Source organism: Anabrus simplex, chromosome 1, assembly GCF_040414725.1.
Source record: "Anabrus simplex isolate iqAnaSimp1 chromosome 1, ASM4041472v1, whole genome shotgun sequence".
NCBI classification, from domain to species: Eukaryota; Metazoa; Arthropoda; class Insecta; order Orthoptera; family Tettigoniidae; genus Anabrus; species Anabrus simplex.
In genome coordinates, this window is record NC_090265.1 from 1,665,358,084 (window position 1) to 1,665,376,364 (window position 18,281).

Consider the following 18,281-nt stretch of genomic DNA (forward strand, 5'->3'; position numbering starts at 1 on the left):
TCCAATTATTTTTTTTCAACAACTAACTTTAAATAACTTTATACTTTCTTTGTGGATGTCACCTTATTAAACGCTAACTTTTTCTATCGTATTCTTCAAAAATTGCCAAGTCTCTAATATTTATTGGTAATCCAACATTATTGGCAAGGGCTTATTTCATTAAACGTTAACTGTTCGTTTAGTACTTAACAGAGACATTGGCCATTTTAACATGTTGTAAGCCAGGATAAACGCTTTTGTATCACTTAATATCTCAATTTTGATTCTAAAAAATGACATTGGCCCTTTTAGAACCAAGCCACAGAAATATCTACGAATTTTCTTTGAAAATTTCAAGTCACAAATGGTGAAAATGGGGTCGGAAATAACCTGTAATTGGGGAAAGATTTGGAGCTCTTTAACGTAACGCTGAGGATTAGGTTTATTTATTTATTTATTTATTTATTTATTTATTTATTTATTTATTTATTTATTTATTTATTTATTTATTTATTTATTTATTTATTTATTTATTTATTTATTTATTTATTTGTATTGCTTGCCCGCCTGGTGACCGTGGTCGTTAAAGCATCATTTTTATATGATCTGATGCCGTAGTTAGCCGGTTGGGGTCCATTCATGGATACATTTTGTTCTCACCAAAATATTGGCGGTGAGGGTAGGAGAGGTGGTGGTATTCAGTTTCGAAGACTTTTCTTTCTTTAATAATTTGTTTTTCGTCGCACCGACGCGGACAGTTCATACGGCGAGCATGGGATAGGAAAGGGCTACGAGTGGAAGGAGTATCTCGTGGCCCTAATTATGGTATAGACCCAGCATGTGCCTAGTAAGAAAAAAGGGAACAACTGAAAATCACCTTTCTGGTTACTGACAGTGGGATTCTAACCTGCTATTTCCCGAATGCAAGCTGATAGCTAAGTGAACCAAACCCCGCAGCCACTTGGTTAGTTTTCCAACAACTAATTTGCGGGGATTCAAATACAGCCGGGTGACCTTCCTGATGTAAAAATCAGAGAAGTTGATGAGATGAAACGAGTGACGTGATAAATGATAATTGAGGCGGTGCCGGAACATATCCTACTGATATCGAATAACACCAAGGGGTCTGCTTTTAGCTCAACTCCCCGCTTCCGACGAACGAATGACCACCAGCACTGTCATAAACTGCAGTGATTAAAAGGTTTTAAACCACCATCTCTCCTACCCTGCCACCCAACATTCCGGTGGTGAATTCTTTTTCCAGCAACCGAACTCGAACCGTCAGATTATACAGACGTGACGCCTAAACGATGGTGGCCACCTGGCGGCTAACTCGGAAGTCAACATACGTCTTCTTTTGTCCCAACCACGAGTTCATTCGGATTTAAAATGTTACTTCCTCTCCCATTCCTGAGTTTGATCTGACGCTGCAGTTGTTCATTACGAAGTAGAAATGAAATGGCATATGGCTTTTAGTGCCGGGAGTGTCCGAGGACAAGTTCGGCTTGCCAGATGCAGGTCTTTTGATTTGACTCCCGTAGGCGACCTGCGCGTCGTAATGAGGATGAAATAATGATGAAGACGACAAATACAACCAGCCCCGTTCCACCGAAATTAACCAATTATGGTCAAAATTCCCCCATCCTGCCGGGAATCGAACCCGGTACCCCTGTTACCAAAGGCCAACACGACAACCATTTATCCATGGAGCAAGACTATACGAAGTGATATCACTCTCGAGTTCCCTGTGAAAATGACAGACGGTTCCATACATCATCGTACCATATTTGTTCGATAACTGTTTGTTTCTTTGGTTTTACTTCTACAGCTGTCTTCTTTATTTCAACACACCGGTGCCCAGGTGAAAAATAACATAACGAAATATGATATTTTAAATGTTTTAAGAGATAATGAGTAGGTTTCTAAAGTTAATTACCTAAGGAATTACAAAATATGCAAGCAAATGTGCACTAAAAACTAGCTAAATATGACGTAAAGATGTAAAATATGACTTACGAGTTTTAGAGATAGGTAACAGGTATTACATCCACCATCACTTTCTTGGAATCACATTTTTAAAACATTCTACCTATCCGTTTCGGGAAAAGAAATAAAATACCTTCTACAGTATTTTGAAATCCTGTGTTTGAAACTCGACGCAGATAACATGTACCTTGTTAAAAACAACGCCTCAATTTGAATAAGAATGCAAAATATAACCGAATATGACAATATATCACTAAAGTAAGCAAAATCGGGGCAAAAAATAAAAAAAATACTTTCAACGGGGTCACGGACCCTTAATTTACAGTTTTTTAATTTTTTTTTATTTTTAGATTTTGGTAAAATGACCTCAGTAAAGAAATCTAACTTTACCTTAACATCCAAACCTAAACGACGAGTCTGAAACTTATTACGATACCGTAGTGGAGATTATTTCGGCCAGGCTCATTAGCTGGGTGGTCAGCGTACTGGCCTTCGGTTCAGAGAGCACAGGTATCGATTCCCACCCGGGTCATGGGTTTAACAGTGTGTGGTTAGTTCCTCTGGCTTGGGGATTTGTGGTTTGTGTCTGTCTCAGTAATATTCTCGTCATATTTTCGCACAACCTACCACACTACCAACTACCACATAAACACGCAATAGTGATAACGTTCGTCCACACAGGCTTGGAATCAGGAAGGGCATGCAGCCATAAAAATGGGCCATATCAACTCAGTAGCCGAGCAGAAGGAAACTTGGAAAATATGTCAGGAAGTATAATGAATATGAGTTTGCAGTGAATAAATCTGTGGAAATTTATCATACAGTTAGGATTGGTAAAAGAGCCAAGAAACAAGTCATGTTAACATTAACCTTCCATATTGTCCTGTGTTTGGGTGCATTTCTGTAGATATAAACTACTCTACTTCTCTTTTTGTCAAAATATCCACAAAATCATGCTAAAATTTACGTAAAAGCAAAGTAAAGCAAGGCCATCTCCGTATAGGACATGAAGGTCCTTGGAGGTAAAGGCTTCCACTAACCATATCCCCGGTATTTGGTGTGGTGGAGTGATTATTTCTAAGTCCAGTCTCCTTTGCTTCCAGGAATTAAGTTGGCACTCATTTCCGTTAAAGGCTGAGTGAAACTCGGGACCATGTGAACTGCCGGAAGTGTAAATCGTTTTTCTTACATTTTTCGATTTCCTGACGGGGTGAATCGAGCACCCGTTTACCGTGCCGGCCACTCAAGCCCTAGTCTATACTAATATTATAAAGAGGAAAAATTTGTATATTTGTTTGTAACGGATAGACTCGAAAACTACTGAACCGATTTTAAAAATTACTTCACCTATAGAAAGCTACATTGCTAGTGAGTAACATGGGCTGTATTTTATTTTCAAAACAATTCGAGGTGGGGGACACGGGGTGGGGGGAGATGTAAAAATAATAGGCAAAATACCGAATTTGTCGTACAAGGACGAGACAAATCTCAATGTAATCCCCTTGACGCAGAGAACAAAACTCGGTAAGCCCTCCTTGCCCGAAAACCATGTTTTAAGGCCCTACAACGAACCGTTAGGCTACGGAGATATTGGCACCACACTACCCCTGCTCTAGGAGTCGGATAAAATAATGAACTGCCGTAACCATGGCAACGTCAGCTCCAGGATTCTACAGCAGCGAAATTATCGACAATAAATCACAAAGGCCTAACATATTATAGACATGAAAATTGGTATTTGGAATCCCCTTTAAAAATAAAAGAACACAAATGTTCGTTTTCAGAAAATCCACTTAAGGGAGGGGGGTGAAAAGAAGTGAGGAAAGAGTTGAATTAATTGTTTATATGAGGATACATATATCTCAAAAAAGGAAGATGTTACACACGATAAAATTGGTACTAGGGATCTCCTTTAAAAACGGACACACTTTTTAAAATGGAAAATCCACTTAAGGGGGTGGAAAGAATAAAAGAGTGGGTGAATTTTTAAAATGAGTATCTTCTTCTTCTACAGCTTTAAAAGTCCGACTCGTTGGCTGAATGGTCAGCATACTGGCCTTCGGTTCAGAGGGTCCCGGGTTCGATTCCCGGCCGGGTCGGTGATTTTAACCACCACTGGTTAATTCCAATGGCCCGGGGGCTGGGTGTTTGTGCTGTCCCCAACATTCCTGCAACTCACACACCACACACAACACAATCCTCCATCACAATAACACGCAGTTACCTACAAATGGCAGATGCCGCCCAGCCTCATCGGAGGGTCTGCCTTACAAGGGCTGCACTCGGCTAGAAATAGCCACACGAAATTACAAAATTAAAACCGCTTTACACACATCTGTGGGATTGCGGATGCGAAATGTGTCACCCATGTGGATTTTACACTGTTTTACGGCTGTATGCCCTTCCTGACGGCAACCGTATTTGTAGGAATGTAATAACTATTGCGTGTTCGTGTTCTGATTGGTAATGTGGTGTGTTGAGTGAATATGAAGAGGATAATTTTGGGACAAACACAAACAACCTGTCCCCGAGCCAGAAGAATTAATCACACGCGATTAAAAACTCCGACCTAGCCCGGAATCGAACCCGGAACCCTGTGAACCGAAGACCTCAACGCTCACCAATCAGCCAAGGAGTGGGGCAGTTTTTATAATTAGCATATCTACATTATGCCTCTTAAACGTAACATGTCACAGACTTAAGCTGGAGATCGAAAAAAGTGAAGGAGTTGAATTCTCTTTATGAGGGTACTTATTTCTTTAAAACTAAGTTGTTACAGACGTGAAATTTGGTATTTGGAATCTCCTTTAGAAATAAAGAAAACTTTATATTCGACATAAAAGAGGACTGTTTCTCACACATAGAGTTCCATGTCCCGTATTCCAAAATTAGGTCCGTCAGTAGCCTGGTCATCTTAGCCCCAAAAGGCAATACAACAAATGTGGATTACAAAGAGATTCTAGGGTAAATTTAATGCTATATTTCGGTGAGCTTTTATACTTTAGGGATTTACAGATAATCTATTAGTGCAGTACCTTGAACAAGTAATTTTTATCAAATTACGAAATCCTCGCGAGCAAATCCGTGGGTAACAGCTAGTGTACTTATAAGGGTGAACAAAATTTGAAAACGAAATGGTCACTTTAATTGTGTTAAGTACGGCGGTTGATTTGTTTAAAAATCTTAATGCCATTTTCTTTTCAGTTTTGGCTTAGTGGATACATAAATGTTATTTATGATGCTGAATCCAATTAATGTTCTTTTTCTAATATATGGTGATTTGATATTAATCTGTTTTCCTATTTCTCCTCCTGGGACGAAGGGCATCCTTGAAAGCTCTCCATTCGGTACGTTCTGAAGCCAGGTCTTTTACTTCGTTCAGTGTTTTCCCATTTCTAAACAGTTCCTCTCTAAATGTTCGCCTTTAAGTGTTCCTACTGGGTCTTCCACGCTTCCTCATTCCTTCTGGATTTCATTCCAATACAGACGTTTTAACTGCTTAGTCCTGTTTTTCTTCATGTTTGTCCTATCCATCCCCTCTTAATTTTCCTTATTTCATCCAGAATTTTTGATTTCTGGTTGGGATGTGGCATTAGCATATTACAAAATAAGCACATAAGGCTTGAAATGAAGCGAACGTAAGAGGGAAGCAAGGACATACACTTCTAGGGTGGTCAGGAGTGGAATTTCCACTCAATTCGCATCTTACAGGGGAAGGGTGTAAACCGGGGAATCACGGACCTTAGGTAAATTTTGGACACGCGTAAAATGAGCCATGAATAAGGCAACGACCAAAACTTTACTTTCGTAAATTAACTCAAGCGACCTACAGAAAGCATTGAAGTTCGCGCGTTTAGATTGGTGCATTTGGCTACGCAGGACTGCGGTGCATCCTGTGTTCCTGGGACCGCGCCACTGACCTTCTTTTCTTTTCCGTTAGTAATTGCGTAGAATATCGTGAAAATGATATTGTTGTATTAAGAGAAGAAATAATTTAATTCCTGCGTTGACAGTAGGTCAATGAGGACAATAGAATAAGATTGTTATAGTGAAGATAAAGGTTAATCAGTATAATATATATATATTGCTAGTTGCTTTACGTCGCACCGACTCAGATAGGTCTTATGGCGACGATGGGACAGAGGAGGGCTAGGAGTGGGAAGGAAGCGGCAATCAGTATAATAAGGGACTTGTAGATTAGATAACCTTGTACTAGAAAGGTGAATCATGAGAAAAATCTTACGCCCTGTGAAAACAACAGAAGTATGGAAATTAAGATCTTATAATGAAATATACAGGGACTAGAAAATATAACAGAAACCATAAGAAAAAGGAGATTGCAATATTTTGGACAATAGATATATATTTACCAGATATTGTAATAGGAGTTGAATCATGGCTGAGAAATGATATAATGGATGCAGAAATTTTCTCACGGCACTGGAGTGTGTATCGTAGAGATAGGATAGGAAAGGTGGGAGGGGGAGTTTTCATTCTGGTGAAAGAAGAATTTGTAAGCTACGAAAAAGTTAAAGATGAGACACATGAAATTCTAGGTGTAAGGCTCATTTCTAAAGATAATAGGCAACTTGATATATTTGTAGTGTACAGATCGGGAAAGGGTAGCACTGATGCGGATTCGGAATTATTTGATAGGATAGTCAGCTATGTGGGAAACGACATGGAAAGAAATGTGATTGTAGCGGGAGATCTGAATTTGCCAGATGTCAATTGGGAAGGAAATGCGAACGACAGGAAGCATGACCAACAAATGGCAAATAAGTTAATATGGGAAGGACAGCTGATTCAGAAAGTGATGGAACCAACCAGAGGGAAAAATATTTTGGATGTGGTTCTGATAAAACCAGATGAGCTCTATAGGGAAACTGAAGTAATAGATGGTATTAGTGATCATGAAGCTGTTTTTGTGGTAGTTAAAAATAAATGTGATAGAAAGGAAGGTCTTAAAAGTAGGACTGTTAGGCAGTACCATATGGCTGATAAAGCAGGTATGAGGCAGTTTCTAAAAAGTAACTATGATCGGTGGAAAACGGTAAATAAAAATGTAAACAGACTCTGGGATGGGTTTAAAGAAATTGTTGAGGAATGCGAAAACAGGTTTGTACCTTTAAGGGTGGTAAGGAATGGTAAAGACCCACCTTATTATAATAGAGAAATAAAGAGACTAAGAAGGAGGTGCAGACTGGAAAGAAATAGAGTTAGAAATGGCTGTGGAAGTAAGGAGAAATTGAAGGAACTTACTAGAAAATTGAATCTAGCAAAGAAGGCAGCTAAGGATAACATGATGGCAAGCATAATTGGCAGTCATACAAATTTTAGTGAAAAATGGAAGGGTATGTATAGGTATTTTAAGGCAGAAACAGGTTCCAAGAAGGACATTCCAGGAATAATTAATGAACAAGGGGAGTGTGTATGTGATGATCTTCAAAAGGCAGAAGTATTCAGTCAGCAGTATGTAAAGATTGTTGGTTACAAGGATAATGTCGAGATAGAGGAAGAGACTAAGGCCAAAGAAGTAATAAAATTTACGTATGATAACAATGTCATTTACAATAAGATACAAAAGTTGAAAACTAAAAAAGCGGCTGGAATTGATCAGATTTCTGGGGATATACTAAAGACAATGGGTTGGGATATAATACCATATCTGAAGTACTTATTTGATTATTGTTTGGCCGAAGGAGCTATACCAGATGAATGGAGAGTTGCTATAGTAGCCCCTGTGTATAAAGGAAAGGGTGATAGACATAAAGCTGAAAATTACAGGCCAGTAAGTTTGACATGCATTGTATGTAAGCTTTGGGAAGGCATTCTTTCTGATTATATTAGACATGTTTGTGAAATTAATAACTGGTTCGATAGAAGGCAATTCGGTTTTAGGAAAGGTTATTCCACTGAAGCTCAACTAGTAGGATTCCAGCAAGATATAGCAGATATCTTGGACTCTGGAGGTCAAATGGACTGTATCGCGATTGACATGTCTAAAGCATTTGATAGGGTGGATCATGGGAGACTACTGGCAAAAATGAGTGCAATTGGACTAGACAAAAGAGTGACTGAATGGGTTGCTATATTTCTAGAAAATAGATCTCAGAGAGTTAGAGTAGGTGAAGCTTTGTCTGACCCTGTAATAGTTGAGAGGGGAGTTCCTCAGGGCAGTGTTATCGGACCTTTATGTTTTCTTATATATATAAATGATATGAGTAAAGGAGTGGAATCGGAGCTAAGGCTTTTTGCGGATGATGTTATTCTCTATAGAGTGATAAATAAGTTACAAGATTGTGAGCAACTGCAACGTGACCTCGAAAATATTGTGAGATGGACAGCAGGCAATGGTATGTTGATAAATGGGGCTAAAAGTCAGGTTGTGAGTTTTACAAATAGGAAAAGTCCTCTCAGTTTTAATTACTGCGTTGATGGGGTGAAAGTTCCTTTTGGGGATCATTGTAAGTATCTAGGTGTTAATATAAGGAAAGATCTTCACTGGGGTAATAACATAAATGGGATTGTAAATAAAGGGTACCGATCTCTGCACATGGTTATGAGGGTGTTTAGGGGTTGTAGTAAGGATGTAAAGGAGAGTGCATATAAGTCTCTGGTAAGACCCCAACTAGAGTATGGTTCCAGTGTATGGGACCTTCACCAGGATTACCTGATTCAAGAACTGGAAAAAATCCAAAGAAAAGCAGCTCGATTTGTTCTGGGTGATTTCCGACAAAATAGTAGCGTTACAAAAATGTTGCAATGTTTGGGTTGGGAAGAATTGAGAGAAAGAAGAAGAGCTGCTCGACTAAGTGGTATGTTCCGAGCTGTCAGCGGAGAGATGGCGTGGAATGACATTAGTAGACGAATAGGTTTGAATGGCGTCTATAAAAGTAGGAAAGATCACAATATGAAGATAAAGTTGGAATTCAAGAGGACAAACTGGGGCAAATATTCATTTATAGGAAGGGGAGTTAGGGATTGGAATAACTTACCAAGGGAGATGTTCAATAAATTTCCAATTTCTTTGAAATCATTTCGGAAAAGGCTAGGAAAGCAACAGATAGGGAATCTGCCACCTGGGCGACTGCCCTAAATGCAGATCAGTATTGATTGATTGACTGATTGATTGATTTACAGAATGGATGATTCCAGATTAACAAAAAGGAATTTCAAGTATCTTTGGGACAAAAAAGCAACAACTAGCTGGATTCATGAAATAAGGAAAGATTTAGAAAAAAATAATATAATAGAAGAGGAAACTATGAACAGAGTGATTTTTAGAAAGAGAGTAGTAAGCAAAAATGGATTCCAAGGAGAACTGAACAAGAAACCTGGTGCGAACTGGTCCGAGGACAGAAAGAAAAGGCATAGCGAAAGGATGAAAGAATATTGGAAGTAACGAAGAGAAAAGAACGAAGTTATGAAGAAATGAATTGAAATTGGCACATGGTCCTCAGCAGGCCTCATCGGAAAGAAGCAGAATAATTGACATTACACAGGAAAGGACGTCACTCGTTTTAGCTTCTACAAAAATTACTCTCGGGGTAGAAATGTTGAAAGCACCACGTGGTTCTACACTACCTACACCTCACGAAGCGAGGATAAGGGCTTAATAACACATGTTTCATTTTTTTCTTCCAACGTGAAAATAACTAGGCCTATGTTGATTACCACTATACAAACAGCCACTAGTCCCATCAAACAACTATAGGCGTATGTCAGCGTAGCCTCAAATCAGCTGTTGGACAGTGCAAGTTGCGAGAAAGGTATGGAGTAGTGGCCTTCGTAGCCGAGCACTCTAATTCAAACATACAAAATGAACGCTTTCTGTAGGTCGCACAAGTCAATTTCGGAAAAAGAGCATTTTGGCCATTGTGTTATTCTTGGCTCATTTAATATGTGTGCAAAATTTACGTAAGATCGGCGATTCCCGGTACACGCCCTTCACGTGTCAGTTGTGTTACCCAAGGCTCATAATACCTCTGAAACGTGAAGGCAGTCTTGAATTTGTGACTCAACCGGGAATGAAGTAGCCTGGATACTATGTAAATTACCTTTATAATACGAAGTGCGGCATCGTTAGTTAAATCTGACTCATCAAAGTGTCTGCAAATATCCTGATTAACTGTTTCCTCGCTTTTAATAGGCCAGCTCAGCACTCTGAAAATTCATCCTGAAAATGAGCCGACTGGAAAAATGATACGAGATATTCCTCCTTTCGATCGAGCATTGGACAGAACAGTGTTGACAAATGGATGAGCCAGGTAAGTATGATTTATATCTTGTCACTTAGAAATAATCTCCAGCACCAGGATTAAAACAATATTTCAATACAATTAAACCATTTTATTACATGAAGAGTCGTGGGCCCATGAGTTATATATCCTCTCTGTATCCATTACCCTGCTCCTCCTCATCTCATAAATCACACATTATTACCTGAATATTTTTCGAAGGAAGCACAGGTTATGTTTATAGCTTTTACAGCCCTGTCAGCTAATGCGTTATTCTATCTATCTCGATGGCTATTTTTCACAGCCACTTCGAGTCTTTGTTGCAAGTGATATTTATATTCAGAAAAAAGTGGAATTGTTTTAATTAGTCTCTATAGTGCTGCCGTACGAGTCGAATGAAAATAAATGATAATATTTCAATTTTACTCTAGTTTATAACAATATTTCGCAATAATAATCAATCACATAAATACAGAAACATATCGTGTATATAAACGCAATAAATAACAGCATCTTAAATTAAAAGTTTGAAATTTATTATTAATTTAATCCAGTGAGGAAACAATTGTCAATTGGCTTCGTTACTAAACAATATTACAGTAATAATTTCCAATCCTGACTAATAATATCACGTAGTCAATACCTACAAGTTTATTTACAATTCTTCTTCTTCTTTATCTGTTTGCCCTCCGGGATCGGTTTTTAACTTGGACTCAGCGAGGGATCCCACCTCTACCGCCTCAAGGGCAGTGTCCTGGACCTTCAGGCTCTGGGTCAGGGATACAACTGGGGGAGGATGACCAGTAACTCGCCAGGGCGGTCTCGCCTGCTATGCTGAACAGGGGACTTGCGGGGGGATGTGATGATTGTAAAGGATAGACAAGGAAGAGGGAAGGAAGCGACCGTGTTCAGAGGTTAGGTACCATCCCGGCATTATCTTGGAGGAGAAGTGAGAAACCATGGAAAAACCACTTCCAGGATGACTGAGGTGGGAATCAAACCCACCTCTACTCAGTTGACCTCCCGAGGCTGAGTGGACCCCGTTCCAGCCCTCCCACCACTTTTCAAATTTCATGGCAGAGCCGGGAATAGAACTCGGGCCTCCGGGGATGGCAGCTAATCACACTAAATACTACACCACAGAGGTGGACTTATTTACAATTCAAAGATGTAAAAACATCATATTAGAACAACATGACATGTTTCGTCCGCATTAGGCCATATTTAACTGGCTAAAAATTAATATACACTGACTGACAGAGCAAATGCAACACCAAGAAGGAGTGGTTCGAAAGGGATGAAAGTTGGGGAAAAAACAGAGACGGCACGGACGAATAATTGATGTTTATTTCAAACCGATATGCAGGTTACACAATGCGCACGGCATCGACTCAGTAGGATGTAGGACCACCGCGAGCGGCGATGCACGCAGAAACACGTCGAGGTACAGAGTCAATAAGAGTGCGGATGGTGTCCTGAGGGATGGTTCTCCATTCTCTGTCAACCATTTGCCACAGTTGGTCGTCCGTACGATGCTGGGGCAGAGTTTGCAAACGGCGTCCAATGAGATCCCACACGTGTTCGATTGGTGAGAGATCCGGAGAGTACGCTGGCCACGGAAGCATCTGTACACCTCCTAGAGCCTGTTGGGAGATGCGAGCAGTATGTGGGCGGGCATTATCCTGCTGAAACAGAGCATTGGGCAGCCCCTGAAGGTACGGGAGTGCCACCGGCCGCAGCACATGCTGCACGTAGCGGTGGGCATTTAACGTGCCTTGAATACGCACTAGAGGTGACGCGGAATCATACGCAATAGCGCCCCAAACCATGATGCCGCATTGTCTAGCGGTAGGGCGCTCCACAGTTACTGCCGGATTTGACCTTTCTCCACGCCGACGCCACACTCGTCTGCGGTGACTATCACTGACAGAACAGAAGCGTGACTCATCGGAGAACACGACGTTCCGCCATTCCCTCATCCAAGTCGCTCTATCCCGGCACCATGCCACGCGTGCACGTCTATGCTGTGGAGTCAATGGTAGTCTTCTGAGCGGAGGCCGGGAGTGCAGGCCTCCTTCAACCAATCGACGGGAAATTGTTCTAGTCGATATTGGAACAGCCAGGGTGTCTTGCACATGCTGAAGAATGGCGGTTGACGTGGCGTGCGGGGCTGCCACCGCTTGGCGGCGGATGCGCCGATCCTCGCGTGCTGACGTCACTCGGGCTGCGCCTGGACCCCTCGCACGTGCCACATGTCCCTGCGCCAACCATCTTCGCCACAGGCGCTGCACCGTGGACACATCCTTATGGGTATCGGCTGCGATTTGACGAAGCGACCAACCTGCCCTTCTCAGCCCGATCACCATACCCCTCGTAAAGTCGTCTGTCTGCTGGAAATGCCTCCGTTGACGGCGGCCTGGCATTCTTAGCTATACACGTGTCCTGTGACACACGACAACACGTTCTACAATGACTGTCGGCTGAGAAATCACGGTACGAAGTGGGCCATTCGCCAACGCCGTGTCCCATTTATCGTTCGCTACGTGCGCAGCACAGCGGTGCATTTCACATCATGAGCATACCTCAGTGACGTCAATCTACCCTGCAATTGGCATAAAGTTCTGACCACTCCTTCTTGGTGTTGCACTTGCTCTGTCAGTCAGTGTATTAAAAGCTGCAGAACATGAATAAAATTTACATTCATATGAACTACTTACAAATTAAAATAAGTGCATGTTGAAACATTATCAGATGAAACAGTCGCGTGTTGTAGTGTGTTGAAGGCAGAATGAGTCTGACAATGAACACTTCTGCTTAATAAATGACGATATGGTAATCAAAAGTTCTTTTCTGTTCCTTAAAATTAATTTCACGTAAGAATTTTGACAGTTGATTCATTAAAATTTTTGTTCCACTTATTTTGTTCATTTTTTGTAACTTTTAATATATTAAGTTATTTCTAGACAGCTGAAGATGGCCTAATGCGACCGAAACATGTCCTGTTGTTCTAATATGATATTTTTACAACTTTAATTTTTATACCGGGTGATCCACCAGCCCCTTGCGATCCAGTTTTATGCACCCCATCACATTTACTAAAATTCTGAAAGACATCGGTCCCTCCCCCTAAACCGGGGTAATATAACGAGAAGTGTGTTTACGGGCTAGATGACGGAATCAATCGTGAGCGCCACTATTAATTCATTATGGGTACCTCAAATGGACTCGCAAAACCATCATCTCCTCATCTTCGTCCAACCCAGCACCATGCCCAGTGCAATGATGCATACGGTCTTTTAAAGGGTCAAATAAACAAATCACTCCTTGGAAGCTACAAAGTATGCAACCTTACCACATCCCAGGCAACTGGCTGTTAAATACAATGCTTATGCGGTATTTGAACCTCGCACCTCGAGCAATGTGCACTATCACATATCTCTCCGCTCGCTTGGCATGTGAGCTTTTGCGACACCTGACCTACGGCGCCCATTTCCTAGTCTATACAGTACCGTGCTCCCGGTCTGTGCGTCCACCTCCTGTTTTAAAGTACGTGTTCTGCGTACCTGTACTCGTTTTACGGATTCATTCCAGGTACCCATAATGAATTAATAATGGCGCTCACGATTTCTGCTGTTTTCTAGCCCGTAAACACACACCTCGTTATATTACCGCGGTTTTTAGGGAGAGGGACCGATGTATTTCAGAATTATAGTAAATGTGATGGGATGCATAAAACTGGATCGCAAGGGGCTGGCGGACCACCCGGTATAAATTTATAGGTGTGACTAGGTGGAACCAATATACTAGTGTTTCAACTTACATAATATAATTGTCAGTACGGATCCCAAATGAAATTTATTTAATGTAAGATATTAATGTAAGGTTTAATTTTTAAATCATAAAACAATATTTTATCTCCTGAAAATATGTGAACACTAATAATCTACTGCATATTAACAAAAGTAGTCGAATTGCTGGAATGTACGTATGGAGTTAGATCATAATTAACCATTTCCCTCATCCAGCTCCCGCCGAGTTGGGATGGTTATGGCACATATCCATCCTCCTCTATCCATCCACCATTGTTCTTACATATTATACATCATCTCTATACACACCATTGGTACTTACTTCCTCCACATCAGGTTCCTCACCCACTCTGGTAGATTGTATTTCTGTCTTGAATCCTTTTACTGATTTCCGTATCCAGCCCTGCATCCTGCATGAGTTCGCTTCATATCCAGGCTTCTTCTAATTATACGATTCTTGATAATTTTCAACCACTTTATCTGGATTTCTCTCTTACCCTCTCCCCTTCTATGTGGGTCTCCATCGTCCTCTTCGGCATCTTTCCCTCTTCCATTCCCATAACATATCCGGGCCATCTAAGTTTATCCCTCTCCATTCCGTCGAAAATATTTTCCACTCTGATTTCCTTCCTGGCGTCCTCACTTCATACTGTGCACTTTCATGTCCTTTCTATCATATTTGTTAAAAATTCCACTTTACTGACCTGGATTTTATTCTCATGTCATTTCGTCAGTGTCTAGGTCTCCGCTTCGTATGTCACGGTTCTACAAATGCAACATTCCACTGTTGTTCTTTGTCCTAGATGTAGTACAGTGCCACATATTCTAGGTCAAACGTGTATCTTACCTTTAATTCACTGAATTAGAGCTTTTTATTTTCCTTTTGCCCCATACTATTTTAAACAAAAAAAATTGCTTTTCTTCCTGATGTAATCCAATCTGTATTTAATAGTTTAGCAATTGTATAGTGAGCCTCTTTGGCTCTCACCGCCGAGTTTCGTGGTTCAAATCCCGGTCACTCCATGTGAGATTTGTGCGGGACAAAGCGTAGGCGGGACAGGTTTTTCTCCAGGTACTCCAGTTCTTCCTGTTATCTTTCATTGAAGTAACACTCTCCAATATCATGTCATTTCATTTCTCAGTCATTAATCATTGCCCCAGAGCAGTGCGATAGGCTTCGGCAGTCGGCACAATACCTGCCCTTGCGGCTAGATGGGGCCTTCATTCATTCCACTACTGACCAGGTCGCATGACTGGAAATAGGCTGTGGATATTTTTATTGTTATTATTATTAATAGTAGTAGAAGTAGTAGTAGTTGTTGTTGTAGTCGTAGTATTAACAATTTATAGAATTATTTCTCTGCTTTTGTTTTATATTCATTGCTCAAATATTTAACTCTATATGCGACAGTACCCCTACTTAATCTCAATAGATGAGCCACTTCCATTGTTTCTCTACAAAATAAACAACGATTTTTAACTTTCTCTGGCGCTTATTTTCATATATTCCCATTAGCTACCACACCATCCTTCTTACTTCTCGGTTTGCAAGTCTTCCCTGCCCTGCACTACTTCCCGAAGACTTTCCAGATTGAGATCCAAGACTTCTTTGATGCCATCAATCCACCTCATCCGTTGTAGCCCTCCTCTTCTTTTTCCATCTTTTACCATCAGTCTTCCCCAGCATTAACATATCTTTCAGCTAATCATATCTTCTCATAATATGGCCAAAATACTTCAGCACTTATTTCAGTATTTGTCCCTCATATGGGCAGCCTGGGTTGACTTCCCGTAATGTGGACCTAATAGAGCTGTTTGATGTCCACGGAACTCTAAGGAGAGCAATATTTTCCTATGCGCGGGTTGAAATTAAAATGAACCTTACTGTACCGTACTGTAGGAATGTATGTTTGTATGAGATATTTACCCATTCGTAGAGTTTGCTGTATTTAAGGCTCACTTTCCACCACACATGATAATAGGAAATTGAAATTAACGAAAATTGTTCAAATGGACTGCATATCAATATGTGGATGGGAGGCGTGGCTGTCTTAGAGGAAATAATAGATAGGGAAAGCATTGTCACATTCGCTGTTTTGGTACAGCAGCGATGATATGTAAAAGGAGAGAAAAGTGTCTGAAATCCTCCGACTTCTGGGATGACTTTCATATTAGACACGTATATGAATATTACTCTATTGTTGGTAGGAATTCCGGCTCTACGTGACGTCCGACACACATTTGTTATATGAGTCCTCAAAACTAAGCCTGGTTTGATCACCAATCCATTATCTGATCTAATACACTACCATACCAAAAGTCATGGAATAGGGGTCTTTATAGTGTAGGCCCTCGTCTACCTCAGCCAAGTGCAAGCGACGCGTGCTGCCATCGTTCCTCAAGTGGAAGAAACACCTGTGGAGAGATTCTGACTCACGCCATTAGGCTAGCCACCCACAGCTTTCTGCTATGTGTAAGTTCAGGGTCTTTGACTTGAATGGACTACACCACCACGTTCCATAAATGCTTGACATGGTTCTTATCAAACAAATGGGGCGGGTATACAGCAGTCGCTGAAATTATCCAGAACGCTCATCGAACAAATTCTGGAGAGCGTGAGTCCAATGACACGGCACATTATCCTGCTGGGATACCTCATTGTAGTTCGTAGACGTAGAGACCATGTAAGGTTTCAAGTGGCCACCTAGAAGTTCAGCGAAGCAGTCGCAGGTCAACGACCTGACCAAGTAGACCAGCGGATCCAGCCCATGCCACATTAAGCAACTACCACCAGACTCGATGGTGCCTTGTTGACAAGTCCATGACTTCATGGAGCCTGCACCATATCCGACCCTACCATCAACTCAAAACAACTGGAACAGTGACTCATCGGACTAAGCTACACGTCACCAACCCTGCACAGTCCAACTAGCAACGTCACGCGCCCAGGTAAGACGCTGTGCCCGGTATCATCGTGTTTACAACACTCAATTACTTCAACTCCTTCTAGATTCCACTTTTCTGCTAGATATGCGTCTGGTACCTCTTAGGCACCATTAAATGGATGTGGTTTAAGCCAGCGTCACGGACAATTCTAGCCAGACGCCGGTAATCGTGATGAAATGACGTATGGCTTTTAGTGCCAGGAGGGCCTGAGTACAAGTTTGGTTTTCCAGGTGCATATCTTTTGAATTTACTCCCTTAGGTTACCTGCGCGTTGTGATGAGGATGAAATGATGATGAACAGGACACATATACCTTGCACCGTGCCAACAGAATTAACCAATAATGGTTAAAATTCTCAACCCTGCCGGGAATCTAGTCCGGTACCCCTGTGAACAAAGGCCAGCACGCTAACCATTTAGCCATGGAGTCGGACAAGCAAATTTGTGTCCTGACACTGAGGTGGTGTAGTTCTTATCAGGATCCCCCACCCCCCGCCCCCACCAAATGGTGGTGAGCTGCGTGTACCATTTTAACCACTTACCAGCACTCCTGCCATTCTTAAATCTATGGCAGTGCCAGGAATAGAACCCAGGCCTCCAAGAACGACAGCTAAAAGTGCTAACCGTTACGCTACGGAGGCAGACAATCGTGTTGATTAGGCTTCCGTGGCCGGCCACTGCGCTCTTTACTGTGGGTAGCAATACCTGTCATGAGATATTTCCGACACACACATGACACCGTCGGTGGAGGACTGTTAAATATCCGTACCATTTCTACAGTGGAATGTTCCATTCATCCGACCCCAACTACCGTCACTCCATTCGAAGGAGTATAATTCCCGTCGCCTTGCCACGACCAGCACAGAGGTTTACGCTCACTCTCGAAATGTCAGATTATACCTGATACAGGTCTATTCACTTTGAAGACGTCACAGTACGGTGGTGCCCCCGACTATTACCAAAACCTTCTGCTATCATGACTATTGACCTAGGTTTCAGCGAAGTGGTGTCCTAGGGAACAGAGAAGTGAGGTAGTTCATTGTTGATTTCTTCACCGAGTCATGGTACTGCTACCTATCAGCCTACCGCCTACCAAGCCCACTAAAGTACATACAACCCTGTAAGTGGCACTTGATCATTCATTACAGGAACTGGCTGCAGAATGTTACTAGCATTGTTCATACTTCAGCCAATTTCTTATTGTTAAAGCCTAGGTCATGCCTGAGACAAGTCAATGAGAGTAGCAAATTTGATGAAAAAATTAACTTAAGATATACTGGTACACTAGATATTACCCGAGACGGGAACACATTTTGCGTTAT